The 16,190-nt window shown below is 45.1% G+C and overlaps 1 protein-coding gene across 2 annotated transcripts in view; it reads right to left on the reverse strand.

Moving 5' to 3' along the window:
• SLC16A9 (solute carrier family 16 member 9) overlaps positions 1 to 13,828 on the reverse strand; it is a 53,098-nt gene extending 39,270 nt beyond the window's left edge. For both annotated transcript variants that reach the window (XM_032312308.1, XM_032312307.1), the window contains exon 1: positions 13,741 to 13,828. The gene's annotated coding sequence lies outside the window, so the exon portion shown is untranslated. The remainder of the gene's footprint in view (positions 1 to 13,740) is intronic.
• Between the last annotated feature and the right edge of the window lie 2,362 nt (positions 13,829 to 16,190).

A 16,190-nucleotide genomic window follows, 5' to 3' on the forward strand; every position in this document is an offset into this window, starting at 1 on the left:
GATTCTCATTTATATGAAACTTCCAGTATAGGGAATCTAGAGACAGGAAGTAGATTAGGGGTTGCCTAGGCTTAGGAGGTTTGGTAGTGGGGACAGGAAGTAACTGCTAATATGTATGAAGTTTCTCTCTGGGGTGAAGAAAATGTTTTAGAATTAATCCTGGGGCACCTGGGTGGCTCAGTGGGTTAAGCCTCTGCCTTCGGCTCAGGTCATGATCCCAGGGTCCTGGGATTGAGCCCTGAGTTAGGCTCCCTGCTCAGCAGGGAGCCTGCTTCCCTTCCTCTCTGCCTGTCAAATAAATAAATAAAATCTTTAAAAAAAAAAAATTCTGATGATGGTTGCACAAGTCTGTGAATATACTGAAAACAATCAAACAAACTTTAAATATGCATTATAGGGTATGTGGGTTACATTTTTCATAAAGCTTTATTAAAAACTTAATGTAAACTCCAACTGTATATATTTGCCAAAATTCGTTATATTACACACTAATAACCATCGAATTTTACTATAGGTAAATTATACCTCAATAAAGCTGACTTTATGAAGGAAAAAAATAATTCTATAAACACACACACAGTTACAATCACCAGATATATGATCTGATCTGGAGGTAAAATCGACAATCTTTGTAGAAGGTCTTCCACCCAGGGAAGGCCCCTCCCCCAGGGCCAATATAGTCCTTCTCCCCACACACACTCCCCCAACACACATGCCCAGACTTTTAACCTAGAAAACAGGTTATACTAAGGAAATGAAATCAGGAGATGATGTGTTGCTTATTTCAACATGTAGCTCCTCGAACAAAGGAATAACAGAAAGCAAAGCTGCTTTCTGTTCAGGTGCAGGAGTGACCACACATCATAAAAGAAGAATCTAAGCGATGAAAATGAAAGATAAATTCAGGGTTTCTGGAGTACATCATGGTGTCTGGATGTTTTATGTCTACACACAAGAAGGATGTAAAGAAAATGATATGAAGCAAGTTAACATTTTCAATTGCATAATAGCTTTTCTTTATTCCTCTTAATTTTACCATAAAGATGGGGTACAGAGGAAGAGGGAAATTTTTCCAATATGTAGTTCCAGAATTTCAGGAGCTTTGTTATTACACATATACATTTGGCTTCTAACCTAGTCTATGCTACTTACCATGTGTTTTTGAGCCAATTACTTACTACCTCTAGGCCCCACTTTTCTCATCTTAAAATGGGATAACAGTGAACTTCAAGTGCAAACATCAGTGCCTAGCACGCAGTAAAAAGGTTTAATAAATGTTAGCCATTATTTTAAAAACCATAAAAGATTCCTGATCACTTGATAGCCTCTTCAAGAAGTAGTTACTAGTTACTCTTGTAAGAGTTTCATAGCAACTAGTTACTGAATCATATTTAAATCTAGGGTTTCTATGACTTTTCATTTTTTAATTTTTAAAAAAAGATTTTAATTATTTATTTGACAAACAGAGATCACAAGTAGGCGGAGAGGCAGGCAGAGAGAGAGGAAGGGAAGCAGGCTCCCTGCTAAGCAGAGAGCCCGATGAGGGGCTCGATCCCAGGACCCTGGGATCATGACCTGAGCTGAAGGCAGAGGCTTTAACCCACTGAGCCACCCAGGCGCCCCTCTAAGACTTTTTAATCTCAGTTATCTCTTAATATTTAGAATAGTTAAACCAAGATCTGGATATTACCAGATTCCAACTTGAATCATTCAAAAATTGTGTTTCCTACCAGATTTAGTTTCCTTTTAGTGCAGGTTCAAGGCCTAAGCATTTTTAGTGTGTTAGAACCTCAGAAATTGCATTTTTAAAAAATCACCCTGTAACTCTAACGGAGGTCATCCACAGACACACTCTGAAAACGGCTGCCCAACCACTGGGGTCCTTGACTGGAATCATCTGGAGAGTTTAATCATCCATCTGTGATGGACGGCCCCACACACACTGCTCTGGGATAGGGCCTGACCTTTTCTGTCCTTCCATTGTGCATTCAGAGTTGAGAACCACTGTCCTACAAGGGAGAACAATCTTTGCCAAACATCACATCTTCTTTCCCAGCAGAGAAGGAATACAGGTGAGGGAGAGAAGAGCTTGAGAGCTAGGGACGAAGTGGGAGACAGGAACACATGCAAACTCTTACCTGAGCCTGCTGGTCCCAGTGCAGCGCCAGTACTTTTCTGCTCTTTCGGCTCAGCCCTGTCATCTATAACATGGCCAAGGACAAAGCTTATTTACCCCCAAAGCTCCACTGACCCAAAGCAAAAATTGCTATAGAAGTGATGGCCACGACAAAGGTATTTTCTTGATTTTCTATAAAATGTTTGAGAAGGCGCAAAAGGGGATCATTATCTATGATACAAAATTTAAAAGATGATTACATCCATTTATCTGAAGGCTTGCAAAAGTTTTGTTTTTTGTTTATTTAATGAAAACAGGAGAACATAGCGTCAGAGAGTGTATCGACTCAAAAAACAACCTCCAACATGTTAATGTGCCCTAGTGAATTCGAAGGCTAGAGACAAGTAAGCATCCCTCTCCAAAGAATCCTAACTTGACAAAACAAAAGAGCAGAATAATTGGACCTTCTCAGGAGAGCACGGTTTTTATTTTTTAACTACCCCAGCGTGCAGAGGGAGAACAAAGGAATGGACGGTTGCCTGCTCTCTCTTCATTTGTGACACTTGGCTTTGTCCCCACTGGTGGTGGCCATGCTACTAACCCCACACTTTGATGTGGCAACTCCCCAAAATCTGTTGGCTGGTTTCCGGCTGGAGAATGAGCAGAGTTCCACCCCTGTGGCTCCAGAGAAAGCAAGCACCCATTGCCAGCCAGAAGAGAGAAAATTTTTCCTCTCTTTCTTCCTCTGACCCAAATGGCCAAGCCCGGGCACACTCCTTGTAGAGAACACTCAATCACCCATAATGCCACGCTTCTCTAGCACAGCAGCCCAGCCAAAACCTGAGGAGAAGTAGCTCCAAAAACCTCCAGGCAGTCGGTGCAAAAATGGTCACCCCACCTTTCTGGGTCCAAGTCACATGCCCCAACAGAGGGCATCTGCAGTCCCCAGCCTCGATAGACCCCAGCAGAGCAGGCCTGCGGTTGGCAGGTGAAACTCTGAGCAGATTCTAATTATGATGATGATGATGATGATGCTAGACGGTGATAATTCTAATAATCTGCCCGCAGAATGGTGGTGTCACCTAGTGATTTGTTCACATTCGTCAAGGAACCTCTCCATTTGAGGACGGTAGTGGGAGAGAAGCTGGGATCTTCTAGGAATGGTATTGTGAGGTCCCCAAAAGTGGTTAGTGGGATTTCCACTTTTCTGTTATGTCAATAGCTATAGCTTCATACAAGTACATACACAGATATTTATATCTAAAAATACAGGAAGATCTATATTCTAGAAGTTTTAGCATAAAGGATAAGAATGTGGGCTTGTTTGCACATCCCATCTCTGATACCAACCAAGAGGGTGACTTTTAGCAAGTTCCTCTGTGCCTCACTTTTTCCATCCATAGAGGAGGGGACGATAGTATTTACTTCGCCAGACTACTATGATGATGACATGAGTTACTTTACATAAAGCACTCAGCACAGTGCCTGGCACGTAGCAATTTTAATGTACATTATTATTTCTTATCCTTTTGAATATAATCATCTGTCATAAAAACGTTCTTTTTTTATCTTGGCAGAGATCCTCTCAAAATCTGAAAGTACTATACCCACAGATACCGCTGACCAGGACAACCACAGCTACCCCTCCTTCCCTGCCGCAATAGTGCGTGCGCACAAGCACACACACACACACTCACTCACTCCACTACCAAATTCCTCCCTCCAGGAAAAAAAAAAAAAAAAAAAAAAAGATATGGAAATGACACATCATGGATAGTTTCCTGGCAGTAAGAAAAATTCAGCAAATGGAAAGAAGGAAGTCTACGTGAGGGAAGAACACAATGAAAAGGACAGTCTGCTCCTAGGTCACCAACAGTCAAGAAAAGACAGAACGAGGAGGTGCTGAAATCCAAACAAGGTTTGCTTTCATCTCCTTTCTTTTGTTCTCTTTCTCCCTTTCGTTTTCTCCCTTCCTTTTCTTCCCAACTCAGGAAGCCACACAACTTTCCAGCACCTTTTCCAGCCGCTGCTGCACCTGGTAGAGTGGAGAAAAGCACTGATCACCAAGAAACTTTTAAACTCAGCTCCTTTGCCTCTCAAAGAACTACAAGAACTCGAGCTCCTCTTTGTACTCTTCACACCCCAGTTTTCTAATCGTCCCAGTTCAAAACCCCATTTCCTATTCCAAAGACTCCTAAGATCTTCCTTTCTAAATCAGTTCTCAAGGAAAGGTGGTGACTCTACATGCATTCGAGGAGCGAAAAGGCAGAATCCTGTTTTGAGGTTATATCTGCACTTGAGCTTGCTTCTAATGGTTTGATGGAACCATCCTAAGCACACTTAGTAAGAAACACATACCTACATACTAAGCACTTAGCACACTAAGACCTGCAGGATATTGCAAATCTGACTACCGGGCAGAATCACCTTGGGAGCTTAAGAATGACCCATGTCTGGGCCCACCCTCCAGCAACGAAAACAGGATCTCTGGAGGGGAGACCAGGTTGTTAGAGAGCTCTGGGTGATTTTACCATGTGATTCTGAGCAAAAGAAGGGGACAACAGCACTACAAGCCATCTTAAATAACTGCACATCCTAACATACAATCATAAAATGAAAGGCATGGCTGCTTTTAGTTATTTAAATAGATTTTCTTTCTTTTTTTTTTCCCACTTCAATCACAGCTATGGAAAAATATTTCAAAATGTCCTTAATCCCAAAAATGATATCATACTTTGCTAAAAAGTCCCTAAACAGTGGACTGAAGAAAGTTTTCTAACGTTTAAATGTACTACTACTTAGCCATATCATGGAATAACTTCTAATTGCCATTTTCTATTGACACCTCCTGTACATCAGACACAGTGTCAAAGTCTTTCAAATGTTATCTTTTTTAAAGAAGATTTTATTTATTTATTTATTTGAGAGAGGAGGAGAGGGAGAGAGAGAGAGAGCATGAGCATGAGAGCATGAGCAGGGGTGGGGGAGGGGTACGGGGGTGGGGAGCAGAATTCCCACTGAGCAGGAACCCTGTCACCCTTGCCGGGGTCTCTATCCCAGGACCCTGGGATCAGGACCTGAGCTGAAGGCACAGGTTTAACTGACTAAGCCACCCAGGCGCCATTCAAACGTTATCTTTTTAATCTGCATACAACCCTACATAAAACTTAGGTAGTTATTAATAATTCCCATTCTACCCCAGCGTCCATAGGTTTTCTGTCAAATTCTATTTGAAGCCTCTCCATTCCACCTGAGGAGCTGTTGCCTAATGCAGGTTCATGAAGAATGCATGGTTGCATTCTTTTACTTCGGGAAGTTGATGGTAAACTTTTTTTAACGGATGCTCTTGGATTTTAAAATGTTTCAGTGGGTGTACTTTATTATTTTTTTAAGATTTTATTTACTTTGAGAGAGAGAGAGAGAGAGAGCTGAGGGAGAGGGGCAGAGGGAGAGGAACTCATGCCCACTCCATGCTGAGTGTGGAGCCTGACATAGTCTCAGTCTCGTGACCCTGAGATCATGACCTGAGCCAGAGCCAAGAGTTGAACGTTTAACCGACTGAGCCACCCAGGCGCCCCTTTAATGGATCTCTTTAATATGACTGAATTTGCTAACATCATCCAGGGGGTTTACACTGAACAAACAGATGTCTAGATAAAAATAATATTTTGACCACTTCAGGAGCTTTGAGAAAAATACACAGAATATCATGGTGTTCAAATCTCCTTTGGCCTCTACTCTTAAAAGTCTTTACCAGAGACATTCGTATTCATTTCATAAAAGTTTTTTTTTTAAATATTTTCATAGCACAGGAAACACCAGACACTACTAGTCAAATCCATACACATTTAGAGCCAGCATTAAGCGCCCTAGGCTTCCATGCGATGTTGCTTACATCACTCTTTTCTTCTTATTTCATTCTGGTGTGCGTTATATTTAGCCATTTACTCACCTTCTTCCCTTTCTCTTCACTAACAAAAATTCCTGGGCAAAGGGCACAACTTATCTTCTTTACGTTCTTTCTGCATCTATGCATACAATAGGCACTCAATCAATGTTCGTTGAGTGTAACAGAAAAAAGAGTATTAAGCAGCAGTTTGGGAAGCCCACCAAGCTGTGGGCTAGAGCAGTGTTGTCCAAACTCTGCAATGCATCGCAGGTCATGAAATCAAGTGTGAATTGTGAGTACTTTTTTTTTTTTTTTAATTGGAACAAAACAGGTAAGAATCAAAAATGTAAGAACAGCTCCTGCATGGTGGTGAGGGCTCCGTGGCAGTCTGGGAAACTGCGCTTCGGGGTGTGTGAGTGTGTGTGTGTGTGTGTGTGTGTGTGTGTGCAGGGCGCACAAACATATCGCACTGCGGGTCACTGTCAAATTGCCACAAGTCCCTGCACTAGAACATGGACCCTGGAGTCATTTCTCTGGGGTTCGTGGTTGCACCCGGCCCTTAGCCCCGAGACTCACCGCAAGTTCACGATCTTCCCAGTTTCTTCATCTACAGAATGGAAAGAGCAAGAGCTCCAACGTCTCGGGACTTTTAGGAGAAACACAGGACACAATCCACGCAACCCAAAGCCCGGGGCTTGGCAGAGTGAGTGCGCACCGTTCTCCTCACGGTCCTTGCGCCTTTCACTGGTTTTCTGAGAAAAACGCGAAAGAACACGCTCTCTGGCTCCACTTTCTCACCCCCTGATGATTCCTCAACTGTGGTCTGGCTCCCACGCGTCCACACAAGAGAAATGCTCCGGCTGTGGAGCCCCCACCGCCTCAGCGCGGAGCCAGGTCGGGCTTGCCTTCCACCACCCTCCTGACAGTGCCCAACCACCGCCCCCCTCCCCAATCTTCTCTGCAAACCAGCGCCCCCCTGGTCTTCCGCACCCACCCGACCCCACAAGCTCTCTAACCTCACTAGGGGACCGCATGTCTGCAAAGGATGGAGTCCCAAGTCTCCCTCCGCAGGCCTGACCTCTCTCCAGAACTCCAAACCCACAGGTCTAACCCATTTCTTATCATTTTCTATGCCAAGATCCCCCTCTGGCTGGGTTCAGGCCCCTCCCACCCCATGCAGCCATCAACCTCCTCTTCCTGAATTTCATTTGGAAAACCAACACAGACAGGCTTTCATTGGACCAAGCAGAAAGCGCCGTCTGCAGCCCGTCCCTGATCCTCCTCCCCTGGGTCCCAGGTCAGCCAGGACCGGGCCTACCAAGCAGGAGCTCTGGGGTCGGACCCTCCCTCTACATCTTCTTTGCAAATCCCGTACAGCCGCCTGCTCACAGACCCTTCTGCTTCTGCTCTCTCCCTGCAGCAATGCACCTGCAGGCTGCGGCCAAACCAGGCTTCTCCTCATCTCAAATTCCGCCTCCAAATTCTCAGATCTCTCAGCCATTCCTCACCACCCCCAGTGTATCCACTAGTAGGGCACAAGCTCTCTGTTTAATTCATTAGTATAAGCATATAAGAAAATCTAAGATTTTTCCTGCCCTCATGGAGCTGACAGTCCCCCATGAATGAATGAGTATACAAAACTTATAAATAAAAATGAAAAATTTGTTCTAGAAATCCATGTTTTGTCCATACATTAGATATTTACATCTTTAAATACCCAGCGAGTTACTAGATGCCTTTTGTTTTCCTCTAAAAATCTGCAACAATCCAGCTCCCAACTATACCCCTTTAGGATGTCCCACAAGCCTGTGGTCCCCAAGCCATTGTCGCAGTTCAGCACATGAGCCCCGCTCCTTGTGTCCTTTAGAGAGGGGCTGTAATGCCTATCTCCAACCTGCCTACTGACAAGCTCCTGCTTTTCCTCTAAGACTTAGCCTAAAATGTCTCCTTCTACTTAATGCCATCCTGACTCTTCAACAGTCAATCTATCCTCCCCTAATATCTCACACCAATTTGGACAATCTTGCTATTACAACATTCATCCCAATAAACTGTTATTATTTGTTAACTTACAAGCCTGTCCCACATCCCAAGCACTAAGAATTGTGTTGGACACATAGTAAAAGCTCAATACATCTTTATGAAATTAATGAATGCTAAAAAAAAAAAAAAAAACCTACTTACCTAACTCTATTAAAATGATGAATCAAACATCTCTCATTCAACAAAATGAATTAAGTGCATTTAGAAGATAACATGCCTTTATTTAGAAGAAAATGAATTAGAAGGCACGGTGGAACCAAGATGGCCTGGTCCCTGCATCCATGGAGATTAGAGGTTGCTTCCATCATTCAATCTGAAGGACTAGCCAAACACGTGGGTAAAAATAAAGAAATTGTAGGGTTTTTTCTAATTCAAATTTTTTTACCAATATAATATCAAATGCTATGTCTTTAATGGTTAGACAGTTAACTGATTCTCAGATTTGGTTTTAAATGTTAAACATGATTGACACACTGAAGGGCAACATGGTAGGGGGGCAGGGGCAGGGGGCACTTTGGGAGGTGGGGGTGGGCGACACATTCCTGGAACCAGAACAAGGACAAACTGTGGCTCATAACTGTCATCCAGAGCCTTCTGTTTGTCCTCTGTCCTCTTGAAATCAGCTCCGTCACAAGAAGATATGTGGTTTCTCTAAACATGCCATTCTTGTTTTATTTATTCAAATGCTTCCGTCTCATTGTCAACATCTGCTCTGAACTTTTCAGTTAGAATCAGACTCTTTTGTTTGTAAAATGGCTCATTGACATAAAGTGAGGAACACATCTTAGCCAGTTAAATCCAATACACTGAGCTTTAAAAAAAAAAATTTATATTAAAGAGTTTTCACTGCAGAGGAACCAGAGTTATTAAAGGTAATTTGGAATTGGAATCAGACATAAATGCATTACTTTTTGTTTTCATTTTTACTTTGGGGTCCATATAAGAATGTTTTAAAAAAAAAAAAAAAAAAGGCCCTAAACTCCTGAATTAACACAACTCAAAAGCTAAACCCTTAATTCAGTATGCAATTCAAGAACATTCCCAAATACTTCCAAGTTTAAAAGGAGAGACAGACTACACAGTGAAACTTTGCCAGGGTAAAGACGATGAAGATTTCTTTGTCCAAGGGCCATAAGTCAGACCACGAGTACAAGTTGCCCAAGGGGGAGCCAGGATCAATTTCCTGACGGGTTATTATCTCAGGTTGGAGTGAGAAGGAAAATGTTTAGAGAAATAACTCTGGGCCCTCAAATTAAATCACATTAACCATCCCCAAAAGAAGAGATAATTAACACAAGTAATTAACTGCTGGAACCTATGAATTATGAAAACAGCTTGGCCATCAAAAAAGGACATTTTTTCTCTTTAAGGCCTTACAAATCGATCACAGTCCAGCACTTAGCAAAGAGCTCCTCCAAAGCTAAATTATCCTCCAAAGCATGACTTAGATATGGTGTTATGTTTCACCAAAATGGAAGAAATAGGTTAGAGATAACACGGATTGAGTATAGGATCGTGGAAGCCTGAAGCCAGAAGGAGCCTTAGGAATCAACCAGCTAATTGATAGCCTTCAAACCAGATCTGATCTCTAGATCTCCAGAAGTATTTTGTTGGCCTGCACAATTTTTTTATTTTTTTATTTTATTTTTATTTTACTTTTGCAAATTCTGAATGAATTTAAAACTGGAAGATTTCATATAAAAATCTGACTTTTTGGATTCTCTTGAAAATCCATCAGAAGACCCGGCAACACTGGGCCCTTATTCCCACATAACAGTTGGCTGGAACTGAGTCGCTTTCATCGTCACGGAATGGCCGTGTTCTCTCCAGTTCCTTCCACTCTCTAACATCTCCCTGACACAAGACCAAGGTTGACCTGCATTGAGAGTTTCACCTATGCTCTCCCCACTCTACCCATCATCTGCCTTGCCTGTCTCCCCTGGCTGAACCCTGTGAACTTTCTTCCACCAATCTGGGGGTGTGTGGTTAGAGGAGAGGCCAGTACCCAGGTCCCTCACTGACTAATCCAGTAACAGTCACCTACTTCCAGTACCGCTCTCAGGCTCAGAAGAGAAAATGGCCAAATTTGTAAACCACGCAGAGTCTGAGAAAAGATGGAAAGATCTAGATTTAACAGAGTTAAGAACAAGCAAGTGAGAGCCAGATGCTTAAATTTGGTATAATCATTTCCCAGCATCCCATACTCTTACCATGTGTCCTATGCTACTGGGCTCTTGTTTTAGCTTTTCCCTGGAGTGGTAGCTACTATTTGGGCCATGCTTTGAGTGATATGGTTCGTGTGATGATAGTATCTACACCGGTGTGTTCTTTGCTTAGTATATGTTTTGCATAATTTGTACATGATTATGTAGAGTCCAATCTGTTGTCTGAGCACACAATTGAGTATGTCATGTATAAACCAGTATATTTGCTGTATCACTTTCAGAATAAAAACTCAAGACACAAGGCAACCTATATGGGATGTTGAAACACAAAAAGATCTGGTGCATTCGGGAGGGTTATTGGGAATAATGAGAAGGATATTTGAAATTGACACTCTTCCAGAGAATCTGGCAGATCTGGTCTTTGTGTCATATTTGCTAATGTTTTACCCATCCATAACTTATCTCTTCTCAAAGTGCTAAAGAGTTTCTTTTGGGTGTGTCATAAAAACACAAGATCATAGAATAGTTTGAAGATGTGTTAAAACATTTAAATGTCTCGGGTGCCTGGATGGCTCAGTCGTTAAGCGTCTGCCTTCAGCTCAGATCATGATCCCAGAGTCCTGGATGGGGTCCCACACGGAGCCCCCGCTCAGCCGGAAGCCTGCTTCTCCCTCTCCCAATCCCCCTGCTTGTGTTCCCTCTCTCACTGTCTCTCTCTGTCAAACAAGTAAACAAAATTTAAAAAAATTTTTTTAAATGTCTCATCATTAATTTATAAAGTGAAATTAATCAGAATGATGAGTAATGCACAATATGATGACCTAGTATATCATATATTTGAAAGAATGGATCTTAAAAGTTCTCATCACCCAAAAAACTGTATGTGTGATGATGGGCGTTAACTAAGCTTACAGTCGTAATCACTTCACAATATATACATATATCGAATCATTATGCTGTACATGTAAAAGTAATACAATGCTATACGTCATTATAACAATTAAAATAATAAAATCAGAATGATGGGAATGAGGATGCAAATTTTAAAAAATACAGAAACACTTCTACTGGTAGCAGGCTCAATTTCTAACTTCTTTTAACTAGCTATCATGTATTATGCCCTTGTTACGTGACAGTCCAACAATAGGATTCAAGTTCAAAGGGCTTTTGAGAGACATTTCTGGGCTTCAAATTCTGGTCCCATCATCTACTTAGCTGAGTGACCTTATTAACATTATCAGCTTAAGATCAAAATTGTGCCTTCTTCCTCGACAAAATAAGACATGTGGCTCACATGACATATCATCTTTAATAAACATTAATAATAATTATTATTATTGGCAGTGGAAACACAGAACAGACAGTGGCTCTACTCTGCATATTGCTCAGGAAAGTGGACGTGTCTTCCTATCCGGAATTTTCATCAAACTAAGAGTCGGTATACCATAAGACTGCAGACTTGGAGGGAAAACTATCGGATTTATATAAAGCATTAAAGGCTACTTGAAATATATTACTCTTTTACAGTAATGTTTATAGGAAGCAAATACCATTGAGATTTTATCCCTTTATTTATTTTAGGATATAAACAAAACTGAGGGCGCCTGGGTGGTTCAGTGGGTTAAAGCCTCTGCTTTTGGCTCAGGTCATGATCTCAGGGTCCTGGGATCTAGCCCCACATCAGGCTCTCTGCTCAGTAAGGAGCCTGCCTCCCCTCACCCCCCTGCCTGCCTCTCTGCCTACTTGTGATCTCTCTCTCTCTCTGTCAAATAAATAAGTAAAATCCTTTAAAAAAATAAAAAATAAACAAAACTGAACTTCAAGGTATAAACTATAGTTAAGGATGCTAACATTGCTGGTATAAATAATAATAATAACAATAATAATGATGTTCAATCACATTTTTAATTTCTTCACATGGCTGGTCATATTCTCCCCAATCTAGCCCCATCCTACCTCCCAGCCTTATTTATCTGAAATTCCAGGCTCCAGCCACTCCAAACTACCCTGCTTCCTTTGGACACATTGGACTTCCAGAACTCTGTGCCATTCACTTGTTCCAGCAAGGCTCCCTTCAATGGAGGAAATCCTCTTCCTTCTTCAAATACCAGCTCAAACACTACACCTGCTATGTAACTTTTTTTAGTTCTTAACCTTGAATGAACCTTCCCTTTTCTCTGCCATCAACAGCACACTAATGATGTTGCTGCCATCTGACTCCATTTGTACTATCTTGTATTGTAGATATTTGTAAACATACCCATTTCGCACTAGACTAAACTCTTTGAAGGCAGGGACCATGTGTTCTTTGCTTGAACTCGGTTGTTAAATACTTGCTCAATCTCATTAGCTACAAGAAATATGCCGGTATCTGCAAAGCCTCTCCCAAAGAAAAGGCCAACTAGCTCAAAATATAAGTACTCTTGCGGTCAGAACAATTTCTCAGAGCTAAAGCCAACCTGAATCTAAGAAACTATCAGAACATACTAAATTAACACAATTTGATGGAACAACTAAATATCCTACTGGGGGGAGGAAGAATCCATCTGCGTTCTGAATTACTACGCAGATAATTGGAGATTAAAAAAAAATACACCGAAACTAATTGTGACCCAGGAAATTGGTCCCCAAAATGTTATATGAAATAACTTATTGTTTAAGTATATTGTTTAGTGTAAATCCCCCCTAAACAGCCCGGATGGATTGACCTGTGCTGAATGAATTAGACCTGGCAACCAAAGAAGCATTGATTTGCTTTTGATGACCAAGTTTTTAAATGGTGGTCAGCACTTTCCAGAGCCTCCGGCGCCGCGGACAGCTGAGCAGGTTACCCGCCGCGAACCACAGATGGAGCGGTAATCTCCAAGTCCTCCCAATTCCCGCCCGTGTCCAGGAGGCCGAGGTGCCGTGCCTCCCGCGGCGGTCGCCCGGACTGACCCGGTGGTGCTGAACCTGGCGCGGCGGCGTAGAAGCAGCTAGCCCCGCGCGCTGCCTCCCGCCCGCCCCCGCAAGCCCCGGAGTACCCGGGCGCCCCGGCAGCGACCCTCCCGGGGGCGGCAGCGTGCACCAGCGAGGTACCTGGAGTCCTCTCTGCTCTCTGAGAAAGAGGGGACCACCCGGTCGCATTGCCCCCCAAACCCCTCTCTGCCACCAGCTGCTGTCTCGGGAGTTCTGAGCTGGACCTGAGCACGGTCCTTCCTCCAGGACCCCTTTCTTTCTATCTGTGTCTCACTCTTCCACCTCCGCGCAAAATGCCGCCCTGAGATTGCTGGGGAAACTTGCCCACCGCGGAGAAGCACCTCTCCACAGGGGCGGGTATCCAGGGCTGGGCACACGGAGGACGCTCAGCCCCCCGGTACACACCCTAAACCAGAAACCTGTTCCAAAGTGCTTGACCGCGGGTGACAGCGTCGCCGCCGCCGCCTCCCGCTCCGAGCCAGAGGAGTTTACTTCTCGCCTCTGGGAGGCGAGGCAGCGCGGGTGCCCGCCGAGCCTTGGCGCCCTCCCCGCGAGCTCCAGCCCTTTACCTGGGTAGCGGCCTCGGCCGGGGCTCCGGGGCGCAGCTGCGGGCGCAGAGCCCCGGGCGAGCCGGGCGGGTGGTGCGGTGAGAACCGCGGCCGCCGCTCTCCCCTGCTGCTCGGGGCCTGCAGGCGGTATTTATCCGGGGACCCGGGCCCGGCCCCGGCCCCTGCCGGAGTATTGGGCAATCGGTCCCGCTACGCGCGGCCCCGGGAGCCGCCGCCCTCTGCCCCCGCCGAGCCCCGCGCCGGCGGCGGCCGCGTGCAGGGAGAGAGGGAGCCGGCCCCCTCCTCTGGGCTCCACCTTCTCTTCCTCCTCCTCCTACTCCTTCCCGGGAAGTTCTTCCCCGCAGTTTGCCCCCTGCCTCTTTCCTTTGCGGGGCACCCTGGCCAGTCTGAACCGGTTGTGACTGCGCGGGTGGCTGGGGGAAGGAGGAGGAGGCGGAGGAGATGGAGGCGGAAAAGCGGGCGGTAGGGGCGCTGCTCCTGCTCTCGCGGCTCCGGCCCCCGCCCGGCCCCGGGCCACCAAGGCCTCGGGAGAGCGGGGCACCGCCGGCCAGGCGCCCTATCGGTGCGCACACGCGCGCGCCCCCCCGCGCCTCTGCGGCCTTGCCGCCCACCGCGTGCCCGCACCGGCTCGCCAAAGACCCAGTGTATTTGCGAAGGCCGGGGTCTAGCCGAGATGAGGGCAAGCCGCCTCCGGTCTCCTAGTCTCCTGGGGCCGCTTGGGCGCCCTCCTGGCCAGAGCTGTATACCCAGCTGGCAGCGATCCCAGAGAACCGGGCACCAGAACTTTGTGGAGTCGGTGCTCCTGGGCAGTGAGGAGTGAGGATGCCAAGTGCTGTCCTTTGTGACAGCTCCATGGGAAAGGAGGGCGACCCTGCAGTGCGCACGGCTGCTGGGAGAGAGGGTGCATCTAAGTACAGTTCCGTCTGTGGGGCAGGTGCACTGCATTAACAGTACACCTGTCTGTGGCTGAAAGGTAATGGTCATGGGAGCTGAACTGGATGTGTGCTGAATCCCCACAGAGAGGCACTGCAGCAGATGGGGGACAGTTCCTAAGTACCAGGGGCTCACTGGTGAGGGGAGCCCCTAAATTGATAGGTGCTTTCGATGTATACATTTTTCTGGGAAAAAGCACCATGCCTTCCACCAGCTTCTCACAGAGGCCTAGGACCACTATTCATTACCGAGGTGAGAGTTCTCCTTATACCCTGAAGCCTCTGGTTCTGACCTAGGCCAAGACTCCACACTTTGCAAAGGTTTCTTTTCTGAAATCGAGATTAAGCAGCCTCACCTTCCTGAGCCTCTGTTTTCTCATCTTGGCTGCATGGTACGGTCTCCCCGAAATGAGAGCTCCAAAAATCCCGAGGACCCTGACAGCACATATCCAGTTTTCTTACTGATAGGAAAACAGTGGTTCATCCCCTTTGCGCCCCACCATTCCTTCTGGACCCAATTTACTGACTTTCAGGTTATGGGGAAGAGAATGGCCAGTGCTGGTTGATACAGGGTGTTTTGTTTTGTCCTAAGAGGGCGGAAGATGGGGGGCGGGGAATGAAGTAACCGTGAGAATGAGAGGGGGGTGGCCCGAGGAATGGTTCTGGAAGGGAACACAGAGAGGTGATGCTGTCAATAAGATCATAAACGTATTCCTGAGAAGGAGAGAAGATAGAATAAGGGCTTCTCGCTATGTTCTATTTTTGAGTTGGTTTTGGTTACTCAATGGTTCACTTTATAAGAATGTATTGACCTGCACATTGATCGTATGTGTCCTTTTCTCCATATGTTTTGATAAAAGATATTTTAGAAAGTTTTTTCTTTGATTCAAATACCTTCTAACTACCAAAAAAAGTGTCATCTTGGTAGTTAGTTGGTTGAAGAAATCCATGTATATAAAATTATATTTTGAGGACAAGGAAACCCTGCTTGAAAAATATTTGTGTTCACCAGTTGGTTTCTGAAGGTGCCTGTCCCTGTCCTCATCTCCACCAAGTTTTCCCAGAATTTTTTTCCCCTAAGATTTAATCCTTTATTTCTAGAGAGAGCAAGCCCCAGCAGGAGGGGCAGAGGGAGAGAATTCCAAGCAGACCCTGTGCTGAGCATGGAGCCCCATGCGGGGCTTGATCCCAAGATCCTGAGATCACCACCTGAGTCGAAACCAAGAGGTGGTCACTTAGCCAGACTGCACTCTCCAGGGGCCCCTCCCAGATTTTTTTAAAGGAGAGTCTATGACCAGTACTCCCATGTCTGCTCAGGCCAGTCCATACCTATCAAGTAAGAACTGAAAATGAGCTCATTCTTACACACGGGAGCATGGTCCCAACTTTAGTGTAAGACTGGATCCCAAAGACTGGGTCCAAAACACGCATGGGTGGGGGTCCAGGCTTCTACTGCAATGAACAGAGTGGGCAGAAGAAGCCCAGAGGACTTCAGGAGTTAGGAAGGTGGCTCTGGGA

The sequence above is a fragment of the Mustela erminea genome, chromosome 14 (assembly GCF_009829155.1).
Source record: "Mustela erminea isolate mMusErm1 chromosome 14, mMusErm1.Pri, whole genome shotgun sequence".
Lineage (NCBI taxonomy): Eukaryota > Metazoa > Chordata > Mammalia > Carnivora > Mustelidae > Mustela > Mustela erminea.